This window comes from Peromyscus californicus, unplaced genomic scaffold (assembly GCF_007827085.1).
Source record: "Peromyscus californicus insignis strain IS unplaced genomic scaffold, ASM782708v3 Scaffold_1__1_contigs__length_55948999, whole genome shotgun sequence".
Lineage (NCBI taxonomy): Eukaryota > Metazoa > Chordata > Mammalia > Rodentia > Cricetidae > Peromyscus > Peromyscus californicus.
In genome coordinates, this window is record NW_026294492.1 from 28,358,238 (window position 1) to 28,379,722 (window position 21,485).

The window sequence follows — 21,485 nt, forward strand, 5'->3', positions numbered from 1 at the left end:
CAAAACAAAACAGTAGCTTCCATGACAAAGAAAAATATGTGTTCTCTGGGCAGAAGGGAGAGTCCGGTAGAATAAGCTTGGAGGTGTTTGCCGTTTTCTGTCTTCAAACAACTTAATCCAGCTGCATTCATTAGTGCTCAAAGAAAAAAGAAAGAAAAGAAAAGAAATGAGAAAAAAGATCAACTGCCCCTGCTGGGATAGTTTTTAAAATGTATTTTAAAAAAGAAATAAAAATCCCCATCTAACTCCTCCACTTTCTGCGTCTCAGAATACCTAATTGTAGAATTTGCTTGCTACATGTGTGCTTTGGGTTAGAAAAGAATATTTAGAAATCCTTTCCCAAAAAACAGCAAGTGGGAGTGGAAATTTGAAAGAGGACCGCCTAATTCAGCACTAAACCCAGTGTGAGAGGCGTGTGTGTGTGTGTGTGTGTGTGTGTGTGTGTGTGTGTGTGTGTGTTACAAAATGCGCTTTCCAAAGGGCTGAGAGGTGGATGGGAATGTTTGCTTTGCTTGTCTGAGAAGAGAAGGGTGCCTGGACCTCCTCTTGCTTCTTCTTTAGAATAATTTGGATGGGATTTGTGATGCAGAAAAGCGTAAAGAGAAAAGGATAACTCTCCTTTGTGGTGGCAAGTTTAGGGGGAAAAAAAACACTGCTTTCTTCAAACAAGGTATGTCTGATGAATTCCTAATGGTATACATTTAGCTGCTTTCCAATCATTGTTATAAAAACATTAAAAAGTACTTTTCATTGAAAAAACAAGAATAAATGCCTAAACCAGCTGATACATTTCAACTTAAAGAGAGTTGCAATAGAAATAGATGCTGGTTGGTTGTAAATAACCATATGTGTGTGTTATAAATAAATAATGCTAAATTATTAGTATTAGAACAAAGTTTTTTGCCGGGTCACTAAAGCATCTTCATTACGGTTAAAGTAAGTTAAACAATGTGACATGTATGTGGAAACTTTAAGTCATTTACATCTTTCTTGCTTTTTTTGTTTGTTTGTTTTATTCAGCTTGTTTCCTATAAGGAATATAGTAACAATATATAGCAGCTACTTCATGTATGAAAAGCCATATAAGAAATAGGCACAGGGATGCTAAAACCAGAAATGATTCCGAGGGAATCTCCACGTCTCTCTATTGAAGCAGGTCTCCGTGGAATGTGGCTAGATGTGCAAATCTTTGACTGTTTACAATAGAAGTGTTTTCTTAGGCTGAATGCTTCTGTTATTGATAAGGGGCTAGCATTGTTCGCCTTGCCCTTATAGCTCAAATTTGCACAAGAAGAAAGGATGCACAATCTCTTTTAAGCATGATTGTGTGGAACCCGCACAAACATGAAATAAACGCCCGAGGCGCAGGTTAAACAGAGGATGCAATTGAACAATTAGACAGGATCCTTGGCTCTAAACAAGCTACAGCATTTCTAACCATCCCCAAATCAAGAGTGGAATTCAAGATTTTCTTGGAGCTTATTGCAAAAACAAAATCATGCATTCTTGGCCATGGTGGTGGGTTTGTTTTTTTTTTTAATGTGTTTCTGCTAAGAAAATAATATTTTGCCATTACGTTGTGTTTCAATAAATTTGGAAGTTTTGGTGGTAAAGTTATGAGGCTGTTTTTCCCTGGTTTCTTGAGGGATGAAATGCCCTGAAGCAAGGCAGGATCAAACACTGTTTGTGTTGTTTTTTTTTTTTTCTTTGCTAAATGTGTGTGTGTGTGTGTGTGTGTGTGTGTGTGTGTGTGTGTGTGTGTGTGAGTGTGCGCGCGCGTACTCACTGGTTAAAAAGCTGCAAGGGTTTCTCTTTTATTTATTAAATTAAAATATCTTCTTTCATTAAAAATAGGCCCTAGACAATGAGCAATGCATTTCTATTGCAATCTGCTAACTTAGCAGGCTCAACTTCATTTAAATATACCTTCTGCCTCCCTCGCCACGGGAAAGGCCACAAAGGAAATGCCTCAGGAATGCTGAAGACTCCTGCTCCATATCGCTGCTGAAATCGTGTTTGTGGCTGTCCTTCAGCAGATCTAATTATCTTCCCAGCAAGTTACCAATTGCAGGAAGAATAGGTTCTTTCAAAGAACCTACAGCAGATAGTTTGGATAGTGGCCCTGAGAACAGCAAGCAATGCTCGAGCTGTTCTCTACTATAATTCCTGTAAGACACGTGGAACACAGGAAAGCTGTGTGGTCTGACCCACTGTACCAAGCCAGGAGTCTTGAATAACCCCAGCAGCTCTGCCTGGACTTCTCTGTGCACCCCCAGGAAAGGTGTGGAATATAGTAACAATATATAGCAGCTTTTGTGACTTTTGTCCCCCCACTTTTGAAAAATAGACAGGGTAATGCAAGCATCTGCTCCTTCCAGGGCAGGCATGAGGCTTCATATTGAGTGGCAGCTCCAGCGGGGGTTTGAAAGGTGAATGTTTTCTATAGGATGGTATTTTACTGCACAGTCAGAGAAAAACTGCAGTAGGAAGACTCATTGCTTGAGAGCCTCCAAGGAGGTCCTGTTAGCGGGTACCCACAGATGCAGCATCTCCTCCCCAAGACCTCCCCGGAGGTGAGCCTGGTGTTGGAGCAGTGGGTGCTGGGAAGAACACAGTGGTCTGCCGGTAGAAGGTCATCTAATGACCCTGGGGGCCTAACTAAAAGTCCTGCCTCCACTGCCTCACGTGGCGTATAAAGCAGAGAGACAAGACAGTCCGTTTTATTGTGCGGCCCCGCATACATTAAAACAAGGAAGAAGTATCAAAATAGGCTTACAGAAACTATGTTTTAAATAGCTGTGTTTAAATGACTAAGTAAAAATAGTGTGTGAGCCGGGCGGTGATGGCGCACGCCTTTAGTCCCAGCACTCGCAGAGGCAGGCGGATCTCTGTGAGTTCGAGGCCAGCCTGGTCGAGATCCTGGGAAGGTGCAAAGCTACACAGAGAAACCCCGTCTCGAAAAAAAACAAAAAATAAAAATAAAAAATTGTGTGTGTGTGTGTGTGTGTGTGTGTGTGTGTGTGTGTGTGTGTGTTCTAGCAACTTGACACAAGCTAGAGTTGATTGGGAAGAAGGAATCTCAATTGAGAAAATGCCCCCACCAGACGGGCCTATAGGCAAACCTGTGGGGCGTTTTCTTGATTGATGATTGAAGTGGGAGGGCCAACGTCAGATGTCTGAGTTTAAAGCTGCCATGAGAGACCATGGCTGAGGCCAACTGGCCTTGCAATGCTATGGGGCTCTATGGGGATTGTTTAGTCAACAGGCTCTGACACTTCTTCAAACTTTGGTAAGTGACTTAAAAGCCATGGGCCCCAGTGTTCTAATCCATGAAGGGGACCTTGAATTAGTCCCTACCTCATACAGCTGTGGCAAGGAGCCCTCAATCAGAGCCCGAAGCACCAAATGTCCCCCTGTCGGCACCCAGATGTTAGCAAGTATTTTCATTGAAGTGACTGAAACAAGAAACCAGAGCTTCAATGGGGCCAGTCATCTGTCGTCGTCTTTGAACTTGTAAACATTAACTCTTTGGGCGGGATAAGCAAATGACTTGTGGATTTCCATGCGGTTCTTCTGAGTATTAGAGACCGGTTGCCGTTCCTTCATTGAGAGGGTCTGAACTTGTCCCTCACTCGGCTAAGGATAAGCCAAAGAGGCAACGTCTTTGACGGTTGAGAAAGTTCCCTGTCTCTGCTTCAAGATGTGTCTCTCTGTGGTGGCCAGAAGACAGGGAAGTTCTTGAGCATCTAAACACAGCGGGGACAGGAGACAGATGAGCTATACTGGGGGTGGGGGAGCTGTTTTACACAGGTGTGGCCACACTGATCCCTTCTTATAGGGAATTCGTCGAGAGAAACCAGGCCATCACGATAAGACATCGGAAATCACTTTTTGTTTGTACTAGTTGTTAGACAACAAAAATCTTCATTAAACACACCACACACACATACACACACACACACACACACACACACACACACACACACACACACCCCAGCCTGGAATCACCCAGGTGAGCTCCTATTTTGCAGACCACAAGTAGAAAAGCAGAGAGAAAGAAAATCCCCCACAGCAGCATGGCCACGGTCACGTGTTCACAACGGAGCAAGGACTATTTCTGTTTTGTTTATTGCATTTTCCATGGTTACCTCACCCCTAACACAAACAGTTGTGGATACTGGCTGTAGAATTTGTTTTTAATCAGCTAGAAACTTTTCTGTAAGCCTTCCTGAGGTCCTTAGGGATGAGTAGAAACGTTCAGGCTGCCTGGGAAGTATCCAGAGCAGGCACCATCTGATGTTTGATGGAACCATCCATAAAAGTTATGTTACATGGCAACCTGAAAATGGCACTGTTCACATAGAACAGAGGTGACAAGGTAAAAATCCACATCTGCACTTCAAGGGACAAGGGTGAACTGAAGTAAGAGATGCCCAAATCCTGTCCTGAGTCAAACCTGCAGCCAGAAATTTCCAACACAGAAACACTAGCATGCTTTTAACTCAACTTAAGAGTTTTCACGGTTGTATTTTGTTCTGATCTTAGAACTTATAAAAAAGAAATCGGCTTCGTTTCTAGTTCATATTTTTTTCATTAGAGTTTTTTCCAGTTCTTGAGAATTAAGTGTCAGGTGTTATTTCTTGACCATTTGACTGGTCAAATAATACAACCTTCTAGAACAGAGAAAGAAAAGGGAGAAAAAATACAGAATTGTTTCCTTTCTAGGCATTGGCCTATTATAACAGAGTCAATTGGCCCTATTATAACAGAACACCATAGACTAGCTGTTCTAAACAACAAACATTAATTTCCCACAGTTCCGGAGAATGAAAACCCACGATCAAAGCACTCAAAGACTGGAATATTATACAGACACGAGTTTTGGTGTATAGGCAACCGTCTTCTCACTGGCATCCAGTGTTTGGTACACGACATGTTTTCACTGTGTCTGCACGTGGGGGAAGACAAAGGAGGAGCTGGGTGACATGCTCTATCATTCTCTATTCTCCTGAGACAGGGTCTCTCACTGAAACTGGAACTAGGCTGGCAGGCAGCAAGCCCCAGGGACCCTCTTGTCTCTACCTCCCACACACTGAAGTAATATATAAGTGTGTGACCACACCCAATATTTCACATGGGGGTTAGGAATTTGAACTTGGGTCCTCATGCTTATCCAGCCAGTACCCTTGCCTACAGAGTCATCATCTCAACCCCTGGTACCTCCTTCGATGAGGTTGTTCCTCCTATTCATAAGGTCTCTGACTTAGTCATCCCCAAAGGCCCCAACTCCAAAACCTTTGGGGCTGGAGTTATATGTGAGCTTTGAGAGACAATGACATTCAGACCATACCAGTTTTCTTCACTGAAACACGCAAGAACCAAGCCATAGCTTACCCCAGGAAGCATCCTGCTGAGAGATTCAACTGCTCGCTCTGTTGGGTCCTAACCTACTGTCTACGTGGACCATGATTTGTAGGTGTGGTGATAATGAGAATGGCCATGTGAACAGCACAACTGCTCATCACCCAGTGATAACAATCTGCAGACAGAGGCAGGCTGATCTCTGTGAGTTCTAAGCCAGTCTGGTCTGCAAAGGGAGTTTGAGGACAGCCAGAGCCGCTACACAAAGAAACTCTAAACTCTGTCAGGAAAAACCAAACAAACAAGCAAATTAAAAACAACAACAACAACAACAACAAAACCAATGGTATTAACACCCTTTCATATGTGAACTCATGAAACCCTCACAACAAACAGACAAGGCTTGTTGCTATCTCCTTACACAGATAAATAAATTAAGGCCGAGAAGTCCTTGAAGTCTAAGATCCTAGATAATAAGATCTCAGGTTCAAACCCAAGAAACATGATGCCAGGCTCTCATTCTTAACACAGCAGACACACAGGGTCCTGGTTTATTGTGGTTGCTGTTTAAATCACTATCAGGTCAGTCTTTGCTATCCCAAACACATAGTTTTTAAGCCAAACTTCTGAGAAAGGCTGTCTACCTTGTGGTACAGTCCTCTCCATAATAATAAAGAAGGGGGAAAGACTCACAGGAAGGGATTGTTGTGTGTGTGTTGGGGGATGTTCATGAATAATCTCCTGAGTTTAGAATCACTTTCCAGGTATTGGGGTGGGGACGTGGAAACCTTCTGCATGTGTCTCCAAAAGATTTCCTTTATCTTCACTGGGGTGAAGTTAGCAGCTTGTTATAGAAGGAAGGAATCACCGTTCCTTAGGGCTCAGACTAAAGAAAACCACTCTCTACATTGGCAAGACTCCAGGACAGATATCTCAGATTACTTCTGTCGGTTGGAAGAAAGCTAAAGTTTCATGTGGACGTGCAGCAAAACTTGGTGGGAAATCACCCTTCAGGCTGTCAGAAGAAGAAACACTGTCTCCTCCTCCTCCTCCTCCTCCTCCTCCTCCTCCTCCTCCCTCCCCCCTCCTCCTCCTCCTTCTCAATTTTTGAAAGGATGGGTTCCATTCCTTGAGGGAGGAAGTACGTACAATTTGCAGAGGATCAAGTCACTGGTGTCTTAATGCTGAATGAGTTCCCTCTGGGGTTCTTTGTGTCCAGATAGAGAAAACATGCTTTAGACAAACGTGCAAGCTGGCTTGCCCAGACGGGCTCTGCTTGTGCAATACTGTGAGGAAATGTGTATCCAAAAAGGAATAAGCTACTCAGGAAAGCTGAGATAATAATGTTCGACAACAGCAACCTCTACTGTTTACTGAGCCTCCTCCGTGTGCATTCACAGTTCTCAGAAATGGGGAAGAGTGAACAAAGGAATCTCAAGGAATGTACTAGAAAGTCTGTGTGTGTGTGTGTGTGTGTGTGTGTGTGTGTGTGTGTGTGTGTGTGTGTGTGTTGGGACAACTTCATAAAACACAAACCAGAAGGATGAGGGGGGATGTAGGAACAGTGAGACGGGAGAATAATTTTCATTACATGATTATTCATGGGAATAACAGAAAGTGCCATAGAATCCCTGGGGAAGAGCATTTCATGCCACCAGACAGGCATAAGAGCCATGGCAAAGGTCCTGAGTGGGTGAGTGGGTTCATGTTTGGTAGGCCAGGGTGGTGTTTGGAGCTGAGTGAGGACAGGAGAAACATGGGTGTGTTATAATTAAACAGATTCTGAGGGCGCCCTCCTAATACCCTTCAATATTCCACAAATACCCACTCTGTGAACTCACACTTGGAATAGCTCTGGCCTCTGCTCTGAACAAAATCTGGTTGGGTTCCTTCGTATTTCAAGCCATGCCCCAGAGGTTTTCAGTGACCTTGATCATATTTTAACTCAGTCATGTACTACTCATTGGCATGTACACGATGCTAGGCAACATTGAAAAATAGCATTGCAAGTGTATATCCCACACCACATCCACGTGGGTGCTGACCAAATCCTCACTGTCTCTGTCTTACGCTTCTTCATTTTCCATTGGCCAGTAACAGCCATTAACAGTGGCTAGGCTGGCACTGTTTCGGGCTGGCATCCAGATTCTGCAAGCTATGAAGGGTCTACAGCTGTTTTGGGTCCCATAAGACCCAACTACGGGTTTTTTGGAGATGCCCTGATTTCATTGAGGATCTCTTACCTGTAGTCACCTGGTTGTCTGTGCTCTGGCTTGGGGTTTGCAGTTTTCCCTCAGTCCCTGAAAGGCTGGTGCTGTATTTACAGCCCCTTCAGCCTTCCACGCTCCTGATTCTGCAGGATCCAAGGCCCCACCCACCCCAAGAATACTGCCTCACACAGGGAGTCTGTTTGCTTGACTTTATTTTTGTTTTTGTTGGGTTGTTGGGTTAGTGGATTGGTTTTTGACACAGTGTCTGACTATGTTGACCTAACTGGCCGGGAACTTGTTGTGTAGACCAAGCTGCCCTTAGACTGGCAATGATCCTCCTGTTTCTGCCTCCTGAATGCTGAGATTGTAGGCATGTGCTATGATGCCCAACTACACAGGGAGTCACGGTGGTAGCAAATTCTTCCCTATGTTGAGAGATAAGTAAATCATAAGTCAAAATCAAGTCCACTGTATCCCAGGCATGAAGGGCAACTATTTAGTGGCTTCCAGTGAAGTCCCTGGGAACCTAAGCTGAGTTTCCAAAGAGACACAGAAACTGGAACCCAAGCTTATTCCCTCTTCCAACATCCCTACAGTCTGGACAATGCAAAAGGACATGGAAGCCAAGAGAAGCACTCAGAGACTCGAGGCAAGAATTTCTTTAGAAAAATGCATTGGCATTTTTGCTCCCCTCCTGTCCCTTTCCAGATAAAATGAAGGGAGCAGGCAGTTCCTCTCTCGCACCCCACTTTAGGCAGGAGTGTGAGGAGACCACCTTGGGACATGAGAACAGTCAAATGCCGTCGCTGAATCCTGAGTGTGACAGTCTCTCATTTTGACATCCCACACACAGTCAACTATGATATACTCAAGTAACTTTTTGTATGGGGGCGGCATGCCTGGTTAAACTTAAAAATGATGCCTGCACATCATCTTTAACGTTTGTGAGGAAGAGAACACCGTGAGTTCAGACCCCGGCATGATTCTTTATAATTATGACAACTTCTATTATTCAACGAGTATGTTTTACAGCCTGAACTACTGTCAAGCAAGTATTTTAAATGCATCTGATACATGAGTCAGGTGATAGGGGAGGGTGGAACCATGTTGTGAGCGATGGGAAAATGAGCTGCCGAAGGCCTGCAGGATTTGAGGTCTGACATCCGGGTTCTGGGAGAGTAGCATAATCCTCTACAGCCTTGAACAATCTAATAACATCCTCAATTCTCTGCTCTGAAAAGTAAATGAGCATAGTAGTATTTTCTTTAGACTATGACCATGAGAAGTTAAGTCCCAGCAAATGTGGTGTACACACCACACTACTGAGTGAGCACTCTGTCATGAGAGTTGTTACTGGGTGAACTTTAAACTTCTAGAACTTTCTGTGAAAAACCGGACCCACTGTCGCATGCCTATAGATATTCAAGGAGGCTGAGGCAGGAGGATCAATTCAGCCCAGAGCTTGAGGCTATCCTGGGCAGCACAGTAAGACATGGTCTCAATGGTTCTCAACCTGTGGGTCAGCACCCCTTTGGAGGTCGAACCATCCTTTCACAGGGGTCAGATGTCTTGCATATCAGATGTTTACATTATGATTCATAAGAGTAGCGAAATTACAGTTATGAAGTAGCAACCAAAACAATTTTATGGTTGGGGGTCACCACTACATGAGGAACTGTATTACAGGGTCGCAGCATTAGGAAGGTTGAGAATCACTGCATTATCTTAATAATAATAATAATAATAATAATAATAATAATAATAATAATAACAATAATAATAAACAAATGAATAGATAAGTCATTCCATGAAGAGGAATAAAGGGACAAACCCCATCTGACATAACAAGAATTATCAGGAGAGGCGTGTGGGTGAGGCTAGAAGCTCTTTAAGGGCTAAGAAGGGTCTCAGGCACTCTGGGGTATGAGGCTAGGTGGCTTCCCTTAGACAGTTTAGTGTCTTGCATCTAAATGACTCTTTCTGTTTGTCCCTGGCAATTTCCAGCATTTAATCCTCCACAGCCCTTAATTCGTCAGCCACAGTCACTCCTCCACACCCTCCATTTTCCACAAGCCTCTACTCGATGGGATTCAAGAATGTGCCTTGACTCTGTTCTGGGAGAGCGGAAGCCCTGTCATCTGAGACGAACCCATTCTTTACCAAGAGGCAGTCGGGAAAGCAATGGGTCACACAAACACACGCTCCTATTCCCATCTCAGCTGGAAGGCCGACCCAGAGCTAGACATGCTTTTCTGTGCCTCAGGACTGAAGGCCGAGCAAGAAAGCACAGAGTGTTCGCGCCAGGAGAGGCTCTGGGGACCCCAGTTGAATTGAAACAGACACTCAGCCCTAAATTCACAGTAGATAGTCCTTGGCAGTTGCTAACCACAAAAGCCCAAGGGAGAACTCACAAAGAGGAGGCAGAGCTAATGCGGTGTCAAATGCATTAGGTAAAGGCATCTCTGATGAGAGAAGTTCATGTTTAAGAGCCACGTGAGATTCTTTCTCAGCTTTTCTTGGTTTCCGGGGTAACCGTGAGGTTACCCTCTTGGCCCACCTCATCTCGGAGGGTCTTATTTCCTTCCCCAGATTTTGAATGGTTCTTGGGAGGATTTCTGTAGAGCTCGTCGGTGCATGCCTGCAAACCAGTGTATTTTTTCCCCCCACTGGCAACGTAAGATCTAAACTACCACTTCAGAAATGTAATTACTATTTGCAGTTTCCCTAGAAATCACTATTGGTGGAAGCCTTTGTGGATGTGGTAAGCATTGCCATATGGCAGGTTCTTAACGAGGTACAAAATGATGGTCTCAAACGCGTACCAAAAAAGGCTTTCCCTTTTGGGGTTTCTGAAATGTGGAAAACGCCACATAGATGAGCAGCATAGGCATGTACGTGTTTGTCGTTGACACATGCGTGAACTGTTTAGTACAACCGAGGACCATGGATGGGTACCTCTGCTGTAGGATTTTCCCAGTGATCAAAAGTGGTCCCCAGGCTGAGGAGATGGCTCAGTGGAGAAAAGCTCATACTATTTCTCCGGAAGACCTGGGTTCAGTTCCCAGCACCTGAGTCAAACAGCTCATAACCACCTGTAACTCCAGATCTAGGAAATATCAGAGGACAGACCTCCCCTTAGGTGTCACCCCCTACACACACACACACACACACACACACACACACACACACACACACACACACACAATTTCTTTTGCAGAAGCCCCCAAGAAAGGAATGCATCCATAAGTAGTTCACACCTTATTCAGCCATGTGAGATCTACGGGACATTCCTGGGTGGTAATATCAACTCATATTTTCATAAACGCCACGAGAAATAATCATTCACACAAATTAGATGTTGCCGACTCTTTATTTGTGGGAGGCTGGCTTGTTTGTTGTGGGATGTTTTAGCTTCTTGACTGCCTGCCGTCCGTGAGGTACCAACAGCAGTGATGTTCCCACCTAAGCGAACTGTAGCAACTAAAATGAATTCAAAGTTGTAAATGTCTCTTGCTGGTGCAGTACCGTCATGATCCGGGGAAACTCCATGGCAGTTCTGGAAGCATTGACTTGGGATCACCCTCACTGTGTCCCTTCGCCACGCTTCCTTCCAGACCCTGGCCTCAGGGTTTCATGCAGCCTCTCTAGGAAGCTCCTGCTCCGATGCCAACAGAAGAGAACTACGTGCATCCTTCTCATCTGAAGCTGTTTTTATTCCACCCAGCCATCATTTCGGGGAAAAGAGACCTAACTAAAAAAATAAACATGAAGAAAGGTTTTAATCCAAGCCAGAACCAGAAACTCACTCCAAACTGGATGGAGAAGAAGCGCCCAGAAATATGTGTGTCATGCACAAGAACCGGGTCCAGCTGGATCTCCCTCTGACTGGAAATGGGACCTGGGAAGGGGCCAGAAATGAAGGCATCCCTCCCTGCTTCTCCCCAAGCTGTGCCCACTGTCACCTCCCTCTCCTACTCTTGACATTTTTTTATGCAAGGTCCCACAAGGCCTGCAGTTCAGCAGTCACACACTTCAAGGCTCTCAGAGTCTCAATTCTCAGGGCCCAGGGGAGACCTCCAATGGTCTAAGGTATCTTTTCTTGCTAGATTATAGGCTTTGACCGGCTGAGTCACCTAAACTCCAGTGAATGTTCTCGGCGACTGAGTTTAGGCTGCTGACGTCCTTGATCTTGTAAGATTGAAGCTATAGATGTCACTGGGCTTTGAGTGTGAACAGTGCACCAGTAAGAGTGAAAATGTCACTGGGCGGTGGTGGTGCACGCCTGTAATCCCAGCACTCGGGTGGCAGAGGCAGGTGGATCTCTGTGAGTTCGAGGCCAGCCTGGTCTACAAGCGAGTTCCAGGACAGTCAGGGCTGTTACACAGAGAAATCCTGCTTCAGGAAAAAAAAGAAAGAAAGAAAGAAAAAGAAAGAAAGAAAGGAAGGAAGGAAGGAAGGAAGGAAGGAAGGAAGGAAGGAAGGAAGGAAGAGGTGGAAATTATACCTCATACTAATTAGCTAATAAGTTATGGCATAGTTTGAAATGTACAGCATGTATGAGATGTATGATATAATTAATACAAAGTACACAAAGCTGGGTAGTGGGTCTTCTCAGTAAAGTGCTTGGTGTGCAAGTATGGAGGAAGCCCACTTTTAAAAGCTGAGCACAGGGCACGCTCCTATAATCCCAGCAGTGGGGAGGTAGAGACAAGCTCATTCATGAGGTTACTGGCCACCCAGCCAAGCCGACACGATGAGGTCCTGGCGACTGAAAAAAACAAGGAGGGCAGTGGCTGAGAGGTGGCGTCTGAGGTTCTCCTCTGGTCTCCACATGCCCACATATACACATGCACCCCCACATGTACACAGGTACAGTCAACAGAGCAGGATGAAGACCTGTGTTGTGTGACATTGGGCAAGCGAACCCCCCTGCTCTGAATTCTACGCACTTGAGTGCCCATTTTGCCTCTTCAAGGAATTTTTTGTGCGTCCAGGAGAGAAACACTACATAGTTTATTGAGAAAACCCTCTAGTATAACAGGCGTTCTTAGTCTTCTCTAATTGAAGTCACTGACAAGAATAGGTCCTGAAAATTACACCAGATAGAAATAATCCCTCAGTTATAACCAAGCTGAGAGAGACATTATCTCATACAACAAAGGATCCAGAATTGGACCCAGACTCCAACCTTCCACTCCATTTCTCTGCAAAACCTCAGGCAGTCCAACAACACCCTAGGGTGCCCAACAATACCCCAGGTTGCCCAACTCCTTCTCTCGTGCTAGCTCTTCTGGAAGCCTGTTTTTTTGTTTTTGTTTGTTTTTTTTTTCATGGCCACAAGATGGCTGCCAGTAGACCTGGAACCTCCTGCTCCATTCTTCATTTCCAAGGAGAGAGGCAACAGCTATTCCCCAAACACAGGATTAAAATCTTTCCCTTCTGTCTGCCTGTTACACATCAGGGTACAACCCACCTAGGGTAGTAATTACTACAGTATGAGTATTCCTTAGCTGAAGTGCCTAGGACCAGAGGTATTTTGAATCTGAGACTTTGTTCTGGAATTTTTGTTTGTTTGTTTGGTTGGTTGGTTAGTTTTTTGAGACAGGGTTTCTCTGTGTAGCTTTGGAGCCTGTCCTGGAACTCACTCTGTAGCTCAGGCTGGCCTCGAACTCACAGAGATCCGCCTGCCTCTGCCTCCCGAGTGTTGGGATTAAAGGCGTGCGTCGTCACCACCCGGCTTGTTCTGGAATTTTGAACTATTTTCATTTACATAATGAGATGTCCGGAGGATGGGACCCAAGTCTCAACTCAAGACTCACATGTTTTGTGCCCATCTCGTATGCGTAGCCTGAAGGTCGTTTGATGCCATTTTAAAGATAGTTCTGTGCATGAGATGGAGTTAGGCGACACGGAATCTAGCCATGGTGTCCTTTTAATATGCAAAATGTTTCAGGTATCAGAGCATGTGGATGTGACAGACAATACCTGAACAGGGCTCTCTGCTGACTTCTCAAAGCCGCTTCCCTAAAGTCTCCAGCTGCACTTGTTTCTGTTGCTAACTTGAAATCAGTCTGTATTTCAGGAGGTCTGTTGGGGGTTGGCAGGGAGAGAATCAGTGGGGGCTGGTCTTAGTCGTGACCATGTAGCCCGGCATCCCATATCGTTGTACGTACCTCGTGCCAATCTATTAAGAAAAGGTAAAATGTCTTCTGTCTGCTCTACCCATTTGACTCACCACGCTTTTATGTTATTTCCTGAAGACAAAATGGGGAGGGGATGAAAACAGGAAGAATTGCAAAGTGAACCACTATGCCACCTTCAAATCCTGGAAGACTCTGGTGTCCCCCTCACGGCGCCTGTTGGTATCAGAGCAATGGTGAATGCAGACTTTGAGACCAAGTCCCCAAGAGCTATAATCTGTGTCAAGGTTACTGTCCACGTCGAGGCCACCTCCACCTTGCAAAGGAGCCTCCAAGTGCCAACCTCCTTTTCCTCTCTTTTCTGATCACCTCACATTCATCAGCGATGAGTGACTGACGATTGACAGACAGGCAGAAATGGAGAAAGCGAGGCCGTAGATATGGCCTCTCTCCACACAGAGACATCTGTCCCGGGGGATTCTCAGCATATTGGAAGTAACATTCAAACTCTTCATAACTGCTAAATGTTTCCAGATGGATACTGGCTCTCTCCACCTCATGGACTGAGCATGGTCGGGTGCTCCTCCACGCCACACCTAGATCAGACCAACACCACCATTATATCAGCCCAATATGTCCAATGGGGCAGATTTTTTTCCATGTGGGTGGCTCAATTAGACCTCCAAGGGGCTTATTAAAAATGATGAATGAAAAAAATCATTCTTAAGCCTTCCATGTCTCCCTGTTGCCTAGAGGAATGATCTCACATTCTTTAGGCATGACATTCAAGACTTATGTAGCCCCTTCCTTCCTCTATAATAACTTCATTCCTCTTCCACGCCTGGTTGAGAAGCTCCCTGAAGTTCCGATAAGTTGTTCAAGCCTCTTCTAGTCCCTGCACCTGAGCCAATGTGCCATCCACTCAATTTTTCCTTGCTGGTAGCTTTATGAGTAGATGGGCCCACTGCCCAGTAGAATCCATGTGCCAGCATTCAAACAGCATGATACCAGCTTAGACCAACTGAGTCAGAATGCAGATGAAGGCACCTGCTTGCCAGGAGCCAGCAATGGCCAGTGGAGTGTAGGAGAAAATGCAGGCATGACGTGGTGGCGTGCCTCCTTGGCACACTGTGCTTCTAAATAAGAAGCATGGCACATGATGCTCCTGAAGTCAGAACGCCGAATTCTGAAGGAGCGTGAGTAGCTGGTGGCTGGCCTGCCCCAATGAGTCTACACTCTCTGTGTCTCCTTTAATATGCTTCTTCCATGTAAAGACCCTGGTGGAATGTAGTTGGAAGGTTTCTCCGGTCCTGCTCAGCCCTGCAGTCCCACAACCACTTTATAAAATAATCACTCAGAAGCTTATATTAATTATAACTGCTTGGCCATTAGCTCAGGCTTATTACTGACTAGCTCTTACACTTAAATTAACCCATAATTCTTATTTATGTTTAACCACATGGCTTGATTCTTTTTCTCAGTTCTGCCTTGTCATCTTGCCTCCTCTGTGTCTGGCTGGTGATTCCTGATTCAGCTCTTCCTCTTCCCACAATTCTCCTTATCTGCTTATCCTGCCTATACTTCCTGCCTGGCTACTAGCCAATCAGCATTTTATTTATCAACCAATCAGAGCAACACACTCACAGCTTACAGAACAATATCTCACAGCAGTGGTATGAGCTTTTTATTATCCAATCCAAGGCAGGCTTCCATTATATAAGTGGTTGCTCACGTGCAATAAAGCAGACGTTGTTCTCTGAAACCGTCTTTCGAGTGGTTTATCTCTGCACCCTTTACCAACTGACCCACGGGCATGGCTATCTTGTCAGGAGACACTCGGTAACAACAGCCTTGCAGAAAGCAGAGCCTCTGATCTGGGAGTTTAGCTTCTCTTCTTGCGGCCTTGTCCCCTAAGGCAAAGTCACTAACTTCTGTGTGTGTCCAGGGCCTCAGGAAGCTATTGTAAAGATGAATGAGTTAATACATCATCTCCACTTAGCACGTGCTCCCTAAGTGCTAACTATGACTAAATGCATGTCCATCTCCCTCTGGAAGGCTCCCAGCAACTTGATCCCGGGACATGCATTTTGTTTCTCTCTGCTTAGCACATAGGGCCCACATAAACTTTTCCTTTTTCTATCTTTTTTTTTTTTTAGAATCATAAACAGAAGTATGAATGAAGCTGGATTAGGAAACCAGGAAGGTTTGTGTAAAAGAGGTGGACCACGGGCTGAAGCCTGGACAATGGCGAGGCTTGTGAGGGGCAGGGGAAGGTGGTGAGGTACTCCAGAGAGATAATATGAGTGAGCCATGGGGCTAATGTGCACAAGTAAATATCAGAAGTCCATAGGCGCTGGAACCAGAGGAGAGAATTCTGAAAGGGAATTTCAGTTTAATGGTGTTGAAGGGTCGCCTGGATCACATTTTTGGGGTCTCTCATGACTCCCCGAGGAATTTAGGCTTTGCTCTTTAGAGAATGAGTGGGCTGTGAAGGTTTTGGCAGGTGAATGCACATTCAGACCTGTGCTTTAGGAAGCTGGTCCTCTCTAATTGGAGGGCACGGGGAATGCGGAACAAGGAGGGTAATGGGTAAGGAGGTCAGAGGTTGTATTACTCCTCATTGGATGTTGGGCATCGTGTGAAGTGGTAACTCTTCCCCACAGGTCACGTCTTATGACAACCTGTGGCTTCAACTTGGTTTCTAGTTATTGTGTGACTATTTAATCTGGCAGTAAAAATGTTGGTGATACAGGAACATGCACCACACACACACACACACAGACACACACACACACACAGACACACACACACACACACACTGATGATGATGATGATGATGATGATGATAAGACAGTCCCTAAATGCCCCCTCCCAAACTGGAGGGGTTGATCATTGTTTTACCTTTATTTGCCTTATTCATTTCTGGTTTCGTCAGCTTCTGCACACAGGGAAACTTTTAAGCAGGTGATTACAATGGATTCTGCATGGGCTGCATGGGTCCTTTTCTAGTTGTCCTTTCTGTCTCCTTCCGCCTTTAATGAACATTATTCCTCTCTGACCTCTTTAAGCAGCTTGCCCTCTTAGCCCGTGAGCATCCAGCACGCTAACAAATAGATCTCAGATAAAGTCAATTTGGCCTTTGTTATAAGTCTCAATAAAATACATTTTATACGTGTCAAGGAGTAAACAACCGTCCAGAAGCAAGCGCCGTAAAATCTGGGCCTGACTTTGAGTATGTGACCTCAAAGAAGTCGCTCACCCATGGTTTGGTTTCTAGCTATTCTGTAACTATTTAATCTGACAGTAAAAATGTTGGTGATACAGGAACATGCAACACACACACACACACACACACACACACACACACACACACACACACACACACACACACGCACCCACTCAGACTCCTTTGCTTTAAAATGGAAAGGAAGATGTCGGTCCCCACGTTCTAAACAAGGCCCCTGTGTAAGAACAAGCCTTACTCACTTTCTCATCAAATACAGATGGTGGCCCTCATTGACAAGCAAAGCTCCAGGACTTAGACACCAAATGACCGAAAAAGACAATGGGGGGGACGGAGACAGAGTTCAGTTTGTAGAGCGTTTGCCTAACACACACAAGCCCCTGGTTTGGATCCTCAGCACCACAGAAACCTGTGGTATTGGTATAGATTTCAAGGCCATCCTCAGCTGCATAGTGAGTTGGAGACCGGGAGGGAGGAGGAAAAGGGGGGTGAGGAAGAGAAAAATAGCTAAGGCACTCCCATTTTATAAAAATGCCTGGTTTAAGGCTTCGAAGAAAGTATAAGGTATGCCTTAATTAGCCTTAACTGTCAACTCGACGGAGCCTTGAAAATCGACTCTCAGAGGGATGGCCCAGTTCAGATTGGCCTATGGGCATGTATGTGTGGGAGATTGCCTTGATTGAGAATTAATGCAGGGGAGACCAGCCCACTGTGGGCAACATCATTCCCTGGACAGGTGATCCTGGGCTCTATGCAATCCAGAAAGCAACATTCCTCCTTGGTTCAGTTCCTGCTTCAGTTCCTACCCTGACTTCCCTTGATGATGGACTGTGACCTGTGAGCTGAGATCAATACTTGGCTCCCTAAGTTGTCCTCGGTCAAGGTATTTCATCACAGCAAGAGAGGTGAAATTAGAACAAGGTGCTATTATTATTTATTACAAATTTGTCCTTTTCTAACTTCAGGCCATGATATCTAATTGAGCTGGCTATGCTAATCCGCTTACACTGAAGCGTGGTTTTCTTTCACAACCCAGGCTTTATCTGCCTCTGCAGAACTCCAGATTGGGGAACTTTTAAATTATAGCTCACAGCACAATCCATAATTTACGCCGAAGTAACATTCTTTCGGAAGCTCTTCTGCAATTTTTGCCAGCACTCCTGGGAGCACGGGAGGAACTAAGGTTCCCAAGTCGCTGAACACCCCATGGCTTCATCACGTTGACTGACTTCTCTTCTGCGAAATTAAGCAGTCTTCAGGCCCAGCCTCTGGGGTATCAGAGCGCACGGGGTGGGGGTGAGGGGGTGGGGGTGGGGGTGGTAATGTTGTCCCTAACATTTCAAAAACCACATTAACATTTAAGAGTATAAAAAAAAAAAAAGACCAAGCAAGGAAGGAGAGTGCAGGGGTGAGGAAGAATCTTCAACACACTCTGCTTCCAAAAGGACAGTTTCTAGTCGGTTCTATTGCTCATGAGTCGTACTTGGGTAATATCTTCACCAGGATTAGAGGCTGTTTCTTGGAACTGGTTGGTGGCTCTTCATGTAGCCCCAGATGTGAAGGTCGTATATGTCCTTCATGACTTCTGCAGCTGTAGGACATGCCTGAAAGCGTTCCTTCTCTGCGCTCCGGTTTCCCCTTGGGTTTGTGTGTGGACTACTGTTGAAAATATATTAATGGGATCGTATCGCTAGCAATTCACAGAGTCTACTTAATGATCGAAGGAATTTATTTGGGGGTTAACTCACAAGGCAGGATAAAGGAATTTGTCACAGGATCCTGGAAGGGTGAGGCACGGTCCAACGCGGTTCTCCGGGGAGCTCTGCCCTGGTCAGTTCCAGCATCCAAAACCATGAGGTAGCGAAGAGAGAGCCACGGTGTGCGCATTCCAGGTCTTAAGGGTCCCCCGGAGTGGCCACGCCCCAGGGGCATGTACCTCAAGGTCATAGGCAGGTGTAACAGTTACCTGCTACCTCACTAGGGGTGGTGCTTCAGGGCGTGGCGAGACCAGCTCCCGCTACAACGTATGATTTTGCTGGGTTTGGTGTATATCCAGATGTCTTCTCTTTGTTTTGTTTCTTTGTTTTTCTTTTCGAGGAAAAGGAGATGGTCCTTGGTACTCACATATTGATCTGACATGTATTTGCTGAGCATCTATAAACTCAAATAAAAATTCCCGTCCTCATGAAATTAGCATTCTGTTGGGGGAACCCAACAACGGACAAATAAAATAAGTAAATTGTAGATAGAGTATGTCAAAAGTGATAAGTAACCAGAAAAGATATAGAAAGATACGAATAGGGCTTAGCAGTGGACAGAAAGAGGGATTGTGACTTTAAGTAGGATGCTTGTAGAATGCCCCATAAGAAGGCAACACTCAAGCAAAGGTCTGGGAGAAATAAAAGAATAATCGCATGCTCATGTTGCGGAAGTATTTAGGCAGAGCAAGTAATTAGTAGGACAGTAAATGCAGAAATAAGATCATGAGGTGAAAGGAATGTTCTCGAAACAGCCAAGAGTCCAATGTGCCCTGGACTTAATAAGTGAGGGGAAGAATAGTGGGAAATTACATCAGGAGGATGAAAAGTGGATACATTCAGTATGACCTTAAGCCACCTGCAAAGACTTTGGCTTTTCTTCTTAGAATGGTGGGGAGCCACAGTACAGTACTGAGCAGAGGGATGCCACGGACCAATTTGCTTCAACCAAGACTATGCTAGTTAGCCTCTCTGGCCTGGAAGGCTAACTACAAGTCATCTAGATGAACCAGGGTGTGGCCTGGACCAGGTGTAACGGTGAAGATGAGAATTGACCGATTCGGGATGCAGTATGAATGTAGAGCCAGCAAGTTTAGCGTCTGGAGATGTGAAGTGTGAGAGAAGGAGAGGGATGAGTCTACAACGCTGAGAACTAACAGTAGCACTGGTCATACGCCCCCAACAGGGACACTTCACATCCTGCATCTGTCTCCTAAGAACGTCCAATATTTAGGGTTCAACCCACACCTTTTGTTCAGCAGAGTCTCAAATTAGTAAAAATTATTCATTGCACGGGTTCCAAAATATACTACAGCTATGCCAGCATTGAGTTAGCAAGCAGATTCTATGTCTCTACTCTGAAGTCAAAGACCATTGCTCTACTGTTAACTAGTGGTCAACTACTTGAGTTGCGAAACTTCATGTATCACAATTGTTGCTCAGAGTCAATGAAGGGATCCAGTGCTGTGAAGAGGTCACTCTTCATGCCTAATTTAATTGTTTAGGACAAACCTTTCACACATCAAGCAGTTTTAAATTTATTGGTATTTGTATTGGTCTTTCAGTCATAACCGAGATGAGCTCTTTAGTTGGGTACCCAGGAGAGTATGAGCTCTTTAGCTGAGCACAGGGAGCACTTGCATGGTCAGAGGCACCAGGATCTCTGCAAGTACAGACCAGACCAGCCTGGTCTACTGTCTCAAGAGAGAAAAACAAAAGGCTCAATCATAACTGATGAGCACTTTTGCTAATTCTTGACAGATCCATATCTAAATATTGAATATTAGCATATCCATTTCCCATTTAGCAACATCACTCTTGTGGCTTAAAAATGAGATTTTGTGAGGATCTATATCATAGAGATTGGCATACTGTACAACTCAGAATCTTTTTTCCAGAAAGTGGATTTACCAAGAAACCCCGGGGTCACAGCAGAGGATAGAGCTATGAATGCTGACTTTTTGGTCACCCAGCTGCATGGGGGATTCCACTTGCCCAGAGAGAAGGAATGTTGTGTTACCATTGATATTATTTAAACATTTTAGGTGATAATGCTGATAAAATGCAGGCCAATTTTACATTTGGATTCTCTACAATATTCTTTTCTACTGAATGAACCAAAGGCAGATGCCTCCCCCTCCCCCCCTACTTGTATCCCACTCCCGTTCTCCGATGGCACTGTGCTCATAATTTGGAACTTCTTCAGTCTTTGTTTCCTTATCCCTTCGATGACAACCTTCAAACCCACCATGCTGACTTATCCTAAGGGTTCAGAACAAAATGAAGTACAGTATTAGAGCAGGGGATGGTGGTATTGGTGAACCTTTGAGGGTCTCCTTATAGCTTTAAGAGGAGGGAGGTGTGTTCTTCATAGAGAACAACTTCTTCAGGTCCACTGTGATTTCCAGCTCCTGGAGCTCTATTTATGCTCATCCCTACATTGGGTGTCCCTTTTCCCTATTTCTGTTGTGGAACTCTGTTCATTCCAGCCAGGTGGCCCAGCTGCTCCCAGAACATGAACCTTTTCTTTATTCTCATGGATGACATAATCCCCTTCCTTTCTCCCACCTAAGCACTAAACAGGACAGACTCTGATTAGATTCCTAGATCAGATGAGATGGGGCACATTCAGGGTGGTGTAGCCGTAGACTCTCATTTCTTTCTTTAATGTGTCTGTTCCTAGCCCCAGACCTACTGTACTGAAATCTACATTTTAACTGTACTGAAATCTGCATTTTAACGAGCTCCCCAGGGGATTAGTATGCACTGTGAA

General features: G+C 45.0%; 1 protein-coding gene across 1 annotated transcript in view; it reads left to right on the forward strand.

Annotated features, from left to right (window-relative positions):
* Positions 1 to 456: 456 nt before the first annotated feature.
* Positions 457 to 21,485, forward strand: part of Vit (vitrin) — a 120,783-nt gene continuing 99,754 nt past the window's right edge. The window contains exon 1 of the mRNA XM_052746304.1: positions 457 to 670. The gene's annotated coding sequence lies outside the window, so the exon portion shown is untranslated. The remainder of the gene's footprint in view (positions 671 to 21,485) is intronic.